General features: G+C 34.8%; 1 long non-coding RNA gene across 1 annotated transcript; it reads left to right on the plus strand.

The window, feature by feature from the left end:
* The first annotated feature begins 6,191 nt into the window (after positions 1–6,191).
* Positions 6,192–15,932, plus strand: LOC138127755 (uncharacterized). Its single transcript, XR_011158389.1, has 3 exons — positions 6,192–6,331; positions 6,559–15,240; positions 15,295–15,932. It is a non-coding gene; the product is annotated as an uncharacterized lncRNA (long non-coding RNA).
* Positions 15,933–15,983: the final 51 nt, after the last annotated feature.

Genomic DNA, 15,983 nt, shown 5'->3' on the forward strand with positions numbered 1-15,983 from the left:
AAATTAGCTTTTGGAAGGCATCATCAAACTCAAATTTCCCTCGTGATTCATCTGCCCAATAAAGAAGTTTGCGGAATTACTAGCATAAAGCATATGCAACACAGTATTCAGATCACATACAGATCTTACAAACAGGTATTTTAGTTTTTAACTTGTTGGCGAGACTGTCTGTCAAGTGTCAATAGCTAGGGTGTCAATCAGCATCAGAGAACGAAAACAAAGTCGACATTAATCCAAATCTGTGGTTAAAATGGAAAAAAGTATTGTATCTATACTTAAATTGCAAAAAAGTGGAAAAAATTTATCATTTTTAAGTTTCAGATAAAATGAAGATAAAATTGCAAGAGTTGCTTGAAATTCAACAGAGGCGCATTGATAAAATGTGTCTCAATCGCCTAAGAGTGAGCATTGTCGGCAGTGGCCAATTTCCACCACCCGGCGGCACGGCAGTTTTGCCGGAGTACATACACTATTACGGATATTACTATCAAGTAATAGTGCAGTGCTTATCAACATAATTACCGGCGTCTCGCCTACGCATTTTGACTTTGTTGTGTATTATGTTCTGTGTCAATGTTAAGGAATTTCTTCACGATATGACATGAGTATAATAATATACCTATTTTGAATTTCAACTACCAATGTGTTTCCTAAATCCAGAATTTTTAAATTTTTAAAAGAGATTGCGGTACTACTCCTTTTGCTGAAATTATAAGTGGTAAAATAGATTTTTTTTCTAAACTCCAAAGATTTCTCATAGCAACGGAGAGCTCTAAATATTTATTAATTTTTGTGTTATATGTCTGTATTATATTATGGGAATTCGGAACAGCTATATCTAAAAGATTGCTTGCTTTTGTTGTTTATTTAAAATAATAATGTCTGGTCTGTTATGCTGAATGTGAATGTCAGTTAAAACTGTGCGATCAAAATATAATTTGTAATTGTCATTTTCCAATCAACTTTCTGGTTTATAAATGTAATGTGGTTGTGTATCCTTTAATAAATTGAATTCACCAGCTAAATTCATGTGTATAATTTTAGCGAATATATCAGGACGTTTCTTATATTCGCTTTGAGCCAAAAAAAAATTTGTTACATAGTCTAGGACTGGTTTACAAATCTATGAGGGGCATGATGACCAACTCAATAGACCGGGACCAATGGCTTAACGTGACTTCCGAATCACGAGACAGAATATAGCCTTTTTTTATTATTTTAAATTTCGCTCGGTGTCGGAATCGAACCCGCGACCCACGCATCCCTGAGCCGAAACGGACTCCCTTAGGCTATATTAAGCATTATTATTATTATTCATTTAAATTGTTGCTGAGGCAAACCTATTTAGCAACTTAATTGTTGTATAATTCTGTATATTGGACAATTGTGTACTGATTTATTCCTGCGTTTTGTCATATTGCTTCTTAAAAGCACAGACATTAGCGCTGTTACCGACTGTGTTTGTTCCAGGTTTCAAATGCGCGGTTTGTTAGGAAATATTGTCGAGAAAATGTCTTAAATTTCTCTTTCTTAAGCTTGTATTGGTGTCCTCGTAGTCGCGGGTCCGTTTGCATGTCTATGAACTCCGAGGTGTCACCTGGCCATATATTGTGTGTTAATCTATATATCTGGATCATATCTGCTCTATCATATCTGACTTTTAATTCAGGCAATTGTAGAATCTTTAACCTCTCTCTGCAGGGCTTATGTTTAAAGCCTGTCCGCCATCTTGTCACTGCATGTTGTACTCGGTTAAGCGTATGTATATCCTTCACATGATGAGGTCTCCAATGGAGGACCAGTCATGCCCGGCTAAGTCGTCATTACCTAACAGAAGCAGAAGATATTTTTTTATAAGTTTGATTTCAATTTTGGGTGTATTGTACACTAGGACTTGTATATCAAACGTTATTCCACAATGATCAGAGATGCCAATTGGGTCGCCAACATTAACTTGTGATATCAGATCTGGGTCTGTTGTTAATAAAAGATCTAAAATGGATGGTTGTTGATTCTGTCTAAAGCGAGTGGGTTCAGAAATTAACTGCGATACATTACTGTGGTTGAGCATTGAAATAAAGTCACTTTCACGGCTGCTTGTCGATTCCCTTCACTTCACTCCATTTGATATAGGAAAAATTTAGGTCACCTATCACGACTAAATTAGATAAAGTTGTAAAACATGATTCTAATGTATTATTCAGTTTTGCATCGTGAGCAACGGAGTTTAAAATGGTACCATCAGGAGGTCGATATAAGCAGCAAAGTGTGAAAGTAAATACTTTGTTATGAAATTTAACCCAAAGTGAATCATATGGATCTCTTTCGATATCTACGACAATAGTTTTGAAATTGTTTAGTAAGAAGTCCTTAACATATAGGCAGACCCCACCCCCTCTACATATAGTTCTATCCTTTCTAAATATAGTATACCTAGGTGTTAATAGATATTTCTGAATCTGCAATGTTTGAGTGTAGCCATGTTTCGCTTATGGCAATTATATCAGGATTACTTTTCGCGATATCAGTAGAAAGTGTAGTAAGTTTTGCCATAATTGACGAGATGTTCGTGTATAAAATGGATAAGCTAAATGGTTTGCCAGTTTCTAGTTTTTTTATTAACAATTTGAGGAATATTGTGAACGTACTTTATATGTAGTTGCCTTATCATCCCCCCGCTGACGCATAATGTTAAGTTCTTCTCTTAAAGACTGCAAATTTTTTATTTGTAGCGGAGTTTTGTCATCTCGAATAAGTATTTTCGAAAATTGGGCATGGTGGATGAGATTCCCTTTCTTCCGTAAGCAGAGCCGCGCCATATCAGGAGTATTGAAAGATACTTTTACTGGTTTCGGTTTATTTGTAATTTTTGTTCCAATACGAGTCATTTATCCTGGATCTACTACCAGGGAGGTAGGTATGACAGACCTTCAGGATATCATTCACAATGTCTACATCCCGCTTTTCTTCGCACGAGTCTACATTGTAAATTATGACGTTTCGCGCTTTCCATGACCTTTCAACTGACTCGTTAATAACAGATTCTCTCTTATGAGGCGCTGAAGTCGATTGTTTGATGAGATTTTCTAACTACTCGAGGCGAGATTCAAAAGTTGCTTTTAATTCGTCTACAGAGGCTTTAACTTCCGAAATCGCAGACAAAGACACGTTGCAACGATCGCAATAGTATATTATTTTATGAGGAGCAAAAATGAAGTTTTATGTGCTGCGGCTGATAGTTTGGCTGCCGAACGCAGGGAGGCAGACAAACCAGCCAAAGCACATAAAACCATTTTTGCTCCGAATAACATATACTATTTTTTCTTCAAACCTTCTTAACAAATTATTTAAGACATGTTAAGAAACCAGGTAGGAATTTCAAATGATTTAGCTAGTTTACTTTACAGCCGCTTATCAGCGAAGATAATAACTTCACGGACGCCCTCAGCGGAGTTAATAACTTTATCTGCCGCTCGTCAGCTCGTTAGATGCCATGACAATGAAGTGACACTTTAGCATTATCAATGCAGCAGGATAATGTCATAATTTACGGACGTTTGAAGAAAAAAGGGCACTAAACTATACAAAAGTATTCACCCAAGAAAGTCGATTGAGTTGGAGTCCAACTTAAACAAATTAAACCACACCTCCAAGACTAAGTACCTATATAAGCAAAGATATTCAGAGAGCTCAAAACACACGTCCACGTCAAGTTGACTCGCTTCGAGCTTTTTAACTTAATTTAGTATATAATGGCAATCTTGATTATACTAAAACGCTAGACCAATCAGATCTAAGTACACAACGTTGCCGGTTGATTTTCTGGGAAGAATGCACTAATGCAGTCAAGGAGTATAGAATAATAGGGAGGGGACATACGCAAGCTTATGGGTGCGGTAAAATGATGCGGTGAGGGACAAGGAAACGGGCGCCATTTAGTATATGCAACCCGTGAGGTACGCCCCAGTTAACACTTGAGATGTCGGGAATTAACAATAAAACTGCAAGAAAATAAGACACTATAATTTTTTTTGCATTACAAATGTATTCAGAGTATATGGTTTGTCCAGCGGGAGATTGGTCGATATAAAAATCACTAAATTCTACGCAGAGAAAATACTACCTAGCGTAAATCATTTATTTATTTACCATCAAGCAGTAACATTTTTTGCCCTGAAATTATTCTCTAATTAATGTATTCTAGTGCATTTTGTAGTGTTGGGTTAATTTAATACAATTTAAAATCTCCCAATCTCTCGCTGGCCGAAGCTCGACACTAAACTCCACTAAACAATACTAATTTATTAAACAACTGCCGCTTTGAAAGTGACTTATCTATCACTGTCTTGGCAATATAATGCAACCTAATGTCAATATATTTTTTGGCAATTGCTTTTATTAAAAGAATTACATGATTATCTACTGGAGATTGATTTTTAGAGTGTATTCGCAAAACATCGAAGATATCTTTATCTAAATAATAATGGAGTACAGATGAAGGTAAATACTCTCCTGTAAATTTCTTTTTAAGAAAACTACCACCGCTTTCAGACAGTGCTTGTTTGATAGTTTTCTCACTAATTTCTCACATGTCCCTTGTTTCTGGGGGATTGTCCATGAGCCAAATTGCCTTGTGGAAACCTTTTCAATTTTTCCTCCTAGGAATATTTCCTTCAGTTGTCCATTTTTCGGTATTTAACATTTTGCAATGATGAGTTTGACAGTGACAGTGGTTGACAGTAGTAAAAAATAAGGTTAACCGCCCTAATGCTTACTTTACAACTTTATGTCAGTCAACTGCAGTGAACTCAATACTATTCGTATCTGGAAAGGACCCATCCTATTGCCGACCGTAGCAGTTTTTGTGTCAGGCGCATGAACAAAGACAGACTCACTGTGAAGTATTTGCGTCGCTGTCTAACTCGTTTAAGAGTGCTGCGTTCGTTGTCAGGTGTACCTTCGATAGTGCTTTTATCTGTTATTCTACCAGAAGAAAGCTTGTTACAACAAAGTCAAATTAAAAAAAATTGATGCAAAATGCAGCCGTTACTAATTTTGCGCAAAATTTGCAACTATTTTTGCCAAAACACCGGGTGACGGAAGAATTTATACATGAAGATTTGCATGAAATTCAACTTGTTAAGAATATAACTGATGTGTTCTTAAAATGCAGAATGCATCACCATGCAAAACTTTTAAATTTTAGATTACACGGCAAAGCGTCAAGTATTCGTCAAAAAATGACAAAATTAATTTTATTCAAAAATTGTTAATTTTCTATTTTTTTTAAATAATAGTTAATTGTGTCCCGTAACAGTAAATATTGATATTCTATTTAAAATGGCTTTTATTTATTACTTTCCTCTATTTATCGCCTCTTGTTAGCATTATTAGTATGATGCGTCAATACCGGCCACAAGCCAGAAAAGGATAGAAATACCACACAGTGGCGGGTTGCATACATCTGTAGATTGCCTCAGTCGCCGATACGTTCGCGTCCCTTCCAGGTAGTATGGAGTTCACTGGTCAACTGACTTTGACGACCAAAGTAAAGTCCATTAAAAAATCAAAAAACCACCACCTGTTGCTTTAGGTTGCTAAAATTTAAAAAACTCTAGGTAGTTATTTTTTCATACTATGTTGGTAACTATAAATTACGACATTTGATTCAAAATAAAATTCAATTGCTTTGAATTTCGTTCAAATTGTTTAATTATTGCTTAGCAGGTTTCATTTATTTATTAGTTCTTATTATTTTTACGTGAGCATGCCCAGAACAGAATTCCCACGAATCCCCCATAAATTTGAGTAATTTGACGCTTAACCTAAAAATTACAATTCTCACCAAATTTTACACTAAACAGCGTTGCCGATAGTAATTATCGAGGAAAATGCGACGTTGGTGGTTTTTTGATTTTTGAATGGACTTAAATTTGTCCCCAATAGTACAGATAATTTTTCGATAATTTTAGGACCATGCTAAATTATCGGTGTGGTGTAATTCGTTCCTAATTGGTCCAATGATTCAAAATTATTACAAGCTGATTGGTTGAAATTTATTGAGTGGAATTGTTCTCATTACGATTGGCTGACAGGACTGTTTTAAAAATAATCGTTTTTGTCTTCAAATTTAGTTCTTCCGAATTGTAGAGTGCGCTCATTATTTTGTGATTGGCGGCATTGGCGCATTGGTGGTTACACATTCGGCAATTGGACCTCTGATTCAGATTGGACATTCGACCATTAATCATTCCACGAATCCACGTGGGTTTTGTTTTGGTGTTCATGAGTGAAGTTCTGTAACTGAAGTTTTCAAGTAGTGAGTGAAATTGTAAGTTTTTCTTTTCATATTATTTTGTTCGTTATGGTCATTGTTTATTATATTTTTCATTATGACGGTCATAATCGCTCACATGCACTAGTGTGTTGACGCACGATTAAGATTTACTGATTGCGACTATTGAAAGTGTAAAGCGAGTAGCTCTATTTTTAGGTTATGTTATTTTTATGCACAATCGAAGTTTCCGTGTATATTATTTATTCTGTTGTATTTTACAGAATGAACTGTACCGATCAACGGACCGTCGTGTGTGTGTTTTTTGAGAGATGTGTTGTCAATCAGGATGTGGTATATCAAAAGCAACAATGTACAGAACTGGGTACCATCTTCGGAAGTCACCAGAGAAGACCTGTAACAATTAGTGACTCACCACCGAATGGTAAGTCTCTAAGCGCTTGATTGTGGAATTCTCAGAATGTTAGAAAAATGTACAGTAAATGGGTATCGCAGGTCATTGTTGCAATATATTGACAGTGGATGAATTATTTGACATGTTACTCTCAATGTTTGTAAGAAACGAGTATAGGTTATTCAATCTTTTTAGTCACTTGAGTGAAGGGTTTTTCAGTTTGCTACTCTGCATTTGTGTAATGTGAGGTACCTCGATTTGATTTTTACGAAAATGAAAGATTTACCCTTTGAGAAGCTTTAAATATGACAGAAACTAGTGTTAACTAATATGTCACAGAGATTATTTGCATCGTCGTCTGCGTTGATCTCATTATAATTATTATACCTGGACATTTTTTTAACTCTAAATGTAGGCTATGTGCTATGTTCAGTTTTAAAACGACAGTGTCAAGCTATTACGCCTGTCGGATGTTTATCAACCCTGCTTATGTGAGTTGTCGGTTGCCTAATTAGAGTTTTATTTCAATGGAGACCGAAACTAAAGTCCATTCAAAAATCAAAAAACCACCAACGTCGCATTTTCCTCGATAATTACTATCGGCAACGCTATTTAGTGTAAAATTTGGTGAGAATTGTAATTTTTAGGTTAAGCGTCAAATTACTCAAATTTATGGGGGATTCGTGTGAATTCTGTTCTGGGCATGCTTACGTAAAAATAATAAAAACTAATAAATAAATGAAACCTGCTAAGCAATAATTAAACAATTTGAACGAAATTCAAAGCAATTGAATTTTATTTTGAATCAAATGTCGTAATTTATAGTTACCAACATAGTATGAAAAAATAACTACCTAGAGTTTTTTAAATTTTAGCAACCTAAAGCAACAGGTGGTGGTTTTTTGATTTTTGAATGGACTTTACCTATAGTTCATTTTTTAATGCAATGGAAAAAGTCAGGCAGCCCAATATACATTTATCAATGGTGCCTAGATACCTTAGATTAATTTATAATTGATATGGATCCACGATGCCGCTAAAAATTCTGTTTGTCAAAATCTACGTCAGTCTGACAAGTTTTGACATTTGATAAAAAAATTTAATTGAAATGAAAAAACGTGTTTAATAATGTGTTTAATCAAAATTAATGAATAAAAAAACAATAAATTAGTAAACAGAAACAATTAACGATAACTCAGGCTTATTGTGGATTTAAAAAATTAACTTTCATCTTCGAATTCTTCCGGTAAATCCGAATAGTCATCAGACTCTCCAACGTGTATAATTAGTGGTTCCACAGTCGCTTCAATACACACATCCAATTGCCACATTTTCTCTTCTTCCACAATTGTATGTTGAATACATTTTCTCCACAGTTCAGGTGTGGTATTGCTTATGGCATTTTGAAATAATATTTTTACGTCTGCTAACTTAAACGTTGTATTTTCTCGAGCTACGCGACCTTTTACATAAGCCCAGATCAGCTCAGTTCGATTCAGCTCACAATGGTATGGGGGTAAGCTCAGTACGGTTACTACAGCAGCCTTCGCCATTTCATCAACAGCATACTTAAGGTAGTTTTGCTTGTGAAGTTTTACCAAGCACATGAGTTCAGTCTTAACCATTCCGTCATCATAACTAATGCCTTTTTCCGACAGCCAGTTTTGGATGTTTGCTTTTCGCCATGATGTTGTTGGTAAGCGCTCTTCTCGGCGACTGTGGTACGATGCGTTATCCATTACCACAACCGAATTTGGTTCTATCAAAGTTAAAATTTTCTGAAACCAATCTTCAAAAACGATCGCATTCATTTCTTCGTGATAATCTTTACTAGTTTTTGATTCAAATAATAAGAGACCATCAGGTACGAAACCAGAGTCACTGCCTACATGCGTAATTATAAGTCGTTTTCCTTTTCCCGAAGGCTGTTTTAAGCCTGTAGAAAATCCTTCCATGAACGCTTGTCTACGACTTTTAATAGCATTGTCGTGCCAAACTTTCGTTGGGGTATGACCCTCATTCAACCATGATTCGTCTAAATAATAATTTTTTTTTCCTTCTTGCCGATATTGTTTAATGGATCTTAAATAATTTCTTCGCCACAAAATTATATCCTCACGGTCAATTAAAATACTCTTTCTGTTTCGTTTTTTAAAACAAAAATTTAATTCTTTCAGACTTTTCCATAAAACCGATCGTGTCAATTTGGGTAAATCTCCATCAGCGTGTATTGCTGTCAGTACTTTGTCTAAAGTTGGAGGCTCGTTCTTAAAAAAAAATGAATGCACAATTCGTCGAATAGCGTATTTGGAATCTTCATCCAATTTTATGGCAGGTCTTCCGGAACTTTTTTTTGGAGCACTTACATAATTTTTAGTTTTTTTCTCTTTCAAAATATTGTAAATGGTTGCCTTTGACGTCCCTAAATTTGTAACAATTATTTATTCAAATTATGGTTGTGCATAAACTAGCCTTACCTGCAATCTGTGCGGTTAGTTTAACCGTATCCCCAACCTTAAGTTCCGCATGCTCATCACAGACATGTTTATAAATGTTCAGAATCATGTTTTTTTCGAATACGGATAAGGGCGATTTACTTTTTCGTTGAACATAATTTGTTCTGTGCATCCCATCCATAATCAAGTATAAAAAGCCTTGACCAAACTACTCTTGAAATTAATACCTAATTGACAGTGACACGAATTGATATTAGTGCATTTGTTGTGGCATATGGCATCATGGATTGCAGTAATTTACAAAATTAAAATAGGAATCCAGTGAACTATTGAAAGTGTATATTGGGCTGCCTGACATTTTCTACAGCATTAAAAAATGAACTATAGTTCTTGTTAAACACAATCATGTTGAATAATAAACAAAATCATAAACACAACAAAGACACTATAATTATAGCAACTATTCCATATGCCCCCCCCCCCCCCCCTGTTCCAAGCAATAAGCAAGTCTATGATGAAATCCTTACACTGCATTTCGTATAAAATTTGGATTCAACTCTTGGCAGGCTCTAATTATTCGTTGTCGTAATTCCTCAATTGTTTGAATTTCTACAAGATTATAAATTTTATCATGTAGATGCCCCCAGAGAAAGAAGTCATTTACGAAAAGGTCTGGCGATAGATAATTCGTAACTATTCTGGGTGAATGTGCTGGCGCACCATCCATCAGTAATCAAACGTTATCAATATTTACTGGTTCAATTTCAGCCCACATAGCAAAAATTCGTTTCTTAAATGTCTCTGAAAGGTCGCAATAAAACTTGAAACATTCAGCTTATTGTTTCATTGTTGCATAAAGATCTCAGTAACGGAAGATGTTCGCCCTCAGAATACATTGCATAAGAAAGATTCAAGAAACACATATTTACATAATACTGAAACGTTACTGACACTCCTACGAAACCTCTCTGACTTATTTCGTTTTCGCTCCTATATGAAACCTTTCTGAAGTAGGTATTTTGAAACACATCTGAACAGTTTTATTTGGGTTAATAAGTACACCTGTGACAACATAAAAAATATATTTAATAAAAATTAAAAAAAAAAAAAACAATATACTTATTAATACAGAGTGATCAACAAGGACTGAAGCTGTTGGCAACAATGACAACATGATAAAAATTTCAGTGAAGTTGGTAGCATTACACTTTCAGTTGTCAATTTTGACTGGCAAATTCAAACTTCAAGATCAAGTGTCATTTTTGTATCAATTTATTAATTAAAATGATTTTTACACTAGAGCAAGACATTTTTATTGGTATGACGTATTTTCGGACTGGAAATTTTGATGCTGCTAACGGTTGGCAGTATTCCACGGAGCACGGACGATGCATTTCACCAATTTCAATGTTCCCCGAGCAAGTTGTTACCTTAGTTGCGTTTAGGCAGCAGTGCACGAGATTGGTGCAACGTTACCTGCAAACAGGTGATGTGAAAAAGGCAAAACCTACAGGTAGAACATCTACACTCACAGAAGATGTAGTCGAGAACGTTCGAGGTAGAATGGAACAAAGCCCTCGAAACTCAATGCGAAAACTTTCACTCCAAAAGGGTGTGATTCTTATTTAAAACACACGCATCCAATGTTCTTTGTTGGACACGTTTAATGCAGGGCCTAATAATTCTTACGTACCATTAAAAATCCCGTCATTCCTTTTCCTTACTTTACGGGCTTGTCATATGGAAGTTGCCTAACCATTTTAAAGAAGAAACGAAAGTTCCACCCTTACAAATTTTCCCGGATCCAATCCCTGCATCCCGCAGACTTTCAGCACGAAAATAATAACGCATGAAACATGTTTCTGTTTCTCAGGAGGGGCATGCGGGCACGGTCTGTCGCTTTTATGAATATCGAAACAGTGGGCCATTTAGTTAAGTATGGCTAATTACTTTTTATACTGTTTTTGGTCGTTTTGTACGTATCGTGTTTTAAAACTACCAACCCGTAACATAACCTAAATTTTTTGACATTCACAACTTACAGCGGATGCCAACACTGACGCACAAAAAATTTTCATACTTTGGGAATATTTTGCTGTCATTTGCTGCCAACAGCTTCAGTCCTTGTTGATCACGCTGTATAAGCTCTTTTTCTATATACTTACTTAACAATAATTAAAAAAAATACTCTAACAATAATTAAAAAAATATATGCTCTAACAATAATAAAAAAAAACGAAGATTATTAAGTAAGTAATACTCCTAATAAAATGTAATACATAAGTTCATAAAAAAAAAATTAAAATATTTTAACAGTTAATTATTCGGGAGTACCTAATAGTTTTTCTTGTTCTCTCTTGTACGGCAGTTGAGCCTGACGGAACCACATTTTTACCTCCATTTCCAAATAGTGGTCTGTTATTTCGACAAATCTTCTGCGAATAGAAGTTAGAATTAATGTTTTTAAGAAATTCTTGTAGCTAAATTTAAAAAGATGTTTACCTCTTAACAAACGCAGTATTACCAAATTTTGAAGTGGAAAATTCCACCCCTTCCCGTCCACGAACATTGTGTCGCCAATTTTATTTTATTATTGCTAAATATTCTACATAATCCTCTTCTAAGGTTTTCCTTAGCAGAAGACCCCCCAGTAAATAGAACACCGCTTCCTACAATTGATAAGTATACAGTGCATTTTTTTTAACTGTTGCCATAGGGAATTGCATGGTAAAACTTATACCCCCTGTTAACTTTTGTTCTGATGAAAATATTCAAACCATTTTTGGAACAAAGTTGGAAGATTTTTTAAACTATCGGATAGATTACAATTCAATATCCTAAACTGTCGAAAAAGTTGTGAAAAAAATATTTGTACCACGCCGGAATAATAGTACGTCGAGCGGCCGCCAGAATAGCGTCCTTGTCGGCTCAACCAGCAACTGCCTATCCCCACTTTCGATTTTTATCAGTTTCATTTAAAAAATAAATAGCGAGATATTCTCGTGGCTATGATTAAATTTCTTTATAAAAAAAAAACAAAACGTAAAAACGTTAACGCACAAATAATTCAACAAATTAATAGAAATTATCAAAGGAATTGTTCGAAATGTTTTTCTTCGACTATTTTGTAAATGTCGCACTGTAATGGAATTTGGTTAGGTGCTGGTTGAGCCGACAGGGACGCTATTCTAGCGGCCGCTCGACGTACTATTATTTCGGCGCGCTTTAAATTTTTTCACAACTTTTTCGACAGTTTAGGATATTGAATTGTAAACTATCCGATAGTTTAAAAAATCTTCCAACTTTGTTCCAAAAATGGTTTGAATATTTTCATCAGAACAAAAGTTAACAGGGGGTATAAGTTTTACCATGCAATTCCCTATGGCAACAGTTAAAAAAAATGCACTGTATAGGATTATAATCCGTTGCTCTGAAATAAATATTTGTTTTGAATAATTACAAGTTGTTTTCGACTATTTTCATCGCTCTTTAGCATCATATTAATATGATGATCAAATAATTTTTTAAATTTCTTAAATGGCTGCAAAGGGGTGGTGTTCAAACTGTCATTCTCAATCTTTTCCGTCATATTTGTGATTTTAAAATTTTCCAGGAAACTTTTCATTTCTTTAACTGTTTCTTTAACTTCCACCAACATTTGAAAAGTTCTAATAAGCATATTTGTCGCATCTTAAAAAAGTAGGTACCAACACTATCTATATAATTGCATGTACAATTTAATAAATTATACCTTCACCGTTTAATTCTGCAAATGATGTTGTAGGGATTGATTTTACCCCAAGGTAGGAGTATACGATGGAATTCTGGCAGTGGACCAAATATTTGGGATATTATTGCTGTTGTCTTGATTTTCATTTGCTGTGTTGATATTGTCTTGATTTTCTAAAAAACAAACGAAAGTCAACAAGAAAAGGCAGTTTGGCAAAAATATAATAAAAAAAACCGATGTAATTTCATTTGACTTTTTCAATTGTGCCTGCACTTGATTCACGTGGTACTATGCAGGCCAAAAAATTTTGGCCGTCATTATCTGTCAATTAAAAAAAAAAAATTGTAATCCGTACTTTATTGTCATCATGATTACCGTCTTGATTATGAACGTTATTTTTTGGGTGGTAAATTTCAAAACTCAAAATTATTTTGTCATCAGGAGATTCAAAATCTAAGAAATTCCTTTTTGAGAGGATTTCCCTTGCCATTCAACGTGGAAACGCTGCAAGCATTCGGGGCACTTTTCCAGATTCCGCATTATTATCGGAAATTTTCGCATTGTAAATTAAAAATGTTATTTTATGTTAAATTTTAATAAATCTTGATACTTTTGTCATTTCTACTAAATAGAACGTTTACCTCAGGTTATCTATGTACGATTGCTCTAATTTTGTTCATTCATGTCGGATTTTTGGAATATCTGAGCTTCAAACAGTTTAAATTGATTGTCAAAATGACAAGAATCGAAAGTGGGGTTACGATTCCTAAAGGTTTATTTACAGTTTACTTGAATGTCAAGAAAGTGACGGCCAAAATTTTTTGGCCGCCACAGTACAATCACCGTATTATTTATTTATATGAAAATTAAGTTATTAACTGTTAATTGATATAATGATTATATAGATGCCACAAAACCATGTTATTATAATGCAGTATACACTCACCATCAGTAAGACTCTCTTGTGTGTCGTACGGTCGGTGGACAAATAAAACTGGGACACTTAAAATTTAATCTGTGTAAATCAGACCATTGAATCGTCAATATACAGGGTGTTTGAAAATTGCTAGTACAAAAAAAAAACTGTGGCATCTGGAAGCCCTAAGAAATCCAAGAAACCAATTTTTAATTTTTTAAAACAAAATGGATAAAGTAACCCTATCCCTGCATATTCTACGCCTCAGGCGGGGCAATATTTTTTAAACCTTGGTAACCAAGCGTGATAATGAAGGACTATACAACAATATGAAAAATTTATATTTTTTTGCAAGATCTTGGCAACCACAGATTGACAGTTTAAGAACATCAAATTTTTTATTTCATTATTGCTAAACAACGTGAAGTATCTTTTTAAAATACCTTAACTCAGTGCTGCACTAACAATTTTAACCCAATTTTTAGTCATTTTTATCTCGAAAACTAGAGGATTTTTATTAGAATTTTTTTTTGCCGATGACTTCAACTCACCATCACCAATTACCAGTTTTTTTTTTGTACTAGCAATTTTCAAACAGCCTGTATTTGTCAGTGTCTATATAATATGTCATACCAAAGTTAACCTATTTGTGATAAAGCCGTAATTAAACGATGCAAATTTGTAAATTTTGACTTACGTGATTGTCATTTTTGTCCCAGTTTTATTTGTCCATCGACTGTACCTCAGAAACGAAGGTACAATTATTTTCTTCTACAGTAAACAATAACTTAGGGGGCGGTGAAAACAATGTTGTGACGTAATTTTCATCGTGTTTTCGTTTTAATTTTCGCTGGCCACGTCCAAGATTCTCCCACAAAGTTCAATACGTTCATTATTTTTGAATACTGTAACTATGTTAAGTTCCTTCTTGCGGCCCTTAATACAGGGTGTCCCAGAACTCGCGGATCAAATTGAAACTGTATATTCCTTGATGGTAATGAAGGTAAAAAACGTTTAGAAAAATATTCAGGGTGCACCAGCTTTTTAGTTATGAATTAATCAAATTGACCAATAGAGCTCGATCTAATTTTCCCTTTATGAGAAAATTGAGTACCTTCCCTCAATTGCCAAGCAACGTATAATTCGATGAATAATAAAATTATTTTCAATATTTATCTGGTCAACTTGTCGAAGCAGACGTCAAAAGTGACAGCTACTTTTGAAATAACCAAAAATGGGATAATTCCGCCAAAAGCAGGTGAACAAATGTATAGAATCTAAATCAGGGAACGTAAGAAGTTTCTTCTTCCGGCAATGAATGAAATATGGTTTGTTATGAGTGAAAATTTCCAGAGCAATTGTAACCTTGAGGGGTATGGGAAATTGACGGGAGGGATATGATGAATTGAACCTTTGTTGATGGAAGGTAAAATGGCGACGTAGCGTCAAGTGAGCAGTACATATTACTACCTTAAAAATCTTAGTAAAAAGTGAAATATGCAGGGCCTGTGAAGTGAATCGGAATCACAAGAAATTTATCCTGACTCCTGTGGATACACTCTGCATCTGCAACGTATTTGCGCAGCTACACGAGCGGGACTCGTCATCGTTGAAATGAAAGAAAAGACTTTTAGGAACATTCTTGACATTGCAAAAAAAGCTGGAGTCACACGTAGGTTTTGAATAACAGATCAAGCATAGTGGCAGTTCTGAAAGAAAGAAGACAAAACTGGATTGAACTAACCTATTTATTTTAGCATCATTATTAGTGAAAATTTAAGATCAAATTTTATAACTAAACGATGTAGAATGCAACAAATGAAATAAGAAACATGCAAAATAAAAAGAATAATTTATAACAAGTGTTCAAAATGACCACCTTTCATCTGAAGGAATAGGCGAGCTCGTTTTATTAAATTTTCCCTTGCCAGTCTAAGCATATTAGGAATAACAGTAGCCAGTGTTTCGTGAATTTGGTCATTTAGTTCTTCTAAAATATTGATAGGTTCGCGGTAAATATAGTTCTTCAAATATACTTCTTCTACCGTCGTCATCAAAGGACTGAAGAACAGCATCTTCAGTCTCTGGCGTTCTAACTTCTCGCGCGGGACCACCAATTTCTTGTCAGGTAGGCACCAAGGACCCAGCACAGGAACCCAGTGTCTCGAGCACGGTACACCGACCGTAGAAAT

This window comes from Tenebrio molitor, chromosome 4 (assembly GCF_963966145.1).
Source record: "Tenebrio molitor chromosome 4, icTenMoli1.1, whole genome shotgun sequence".
Lineage (NCBI taxonomy): Eukaryota > Metazoa > Arthropoda > Insecta > Coleoptera > Tenebrionidae > Tenebrio > Tenebrio molitor.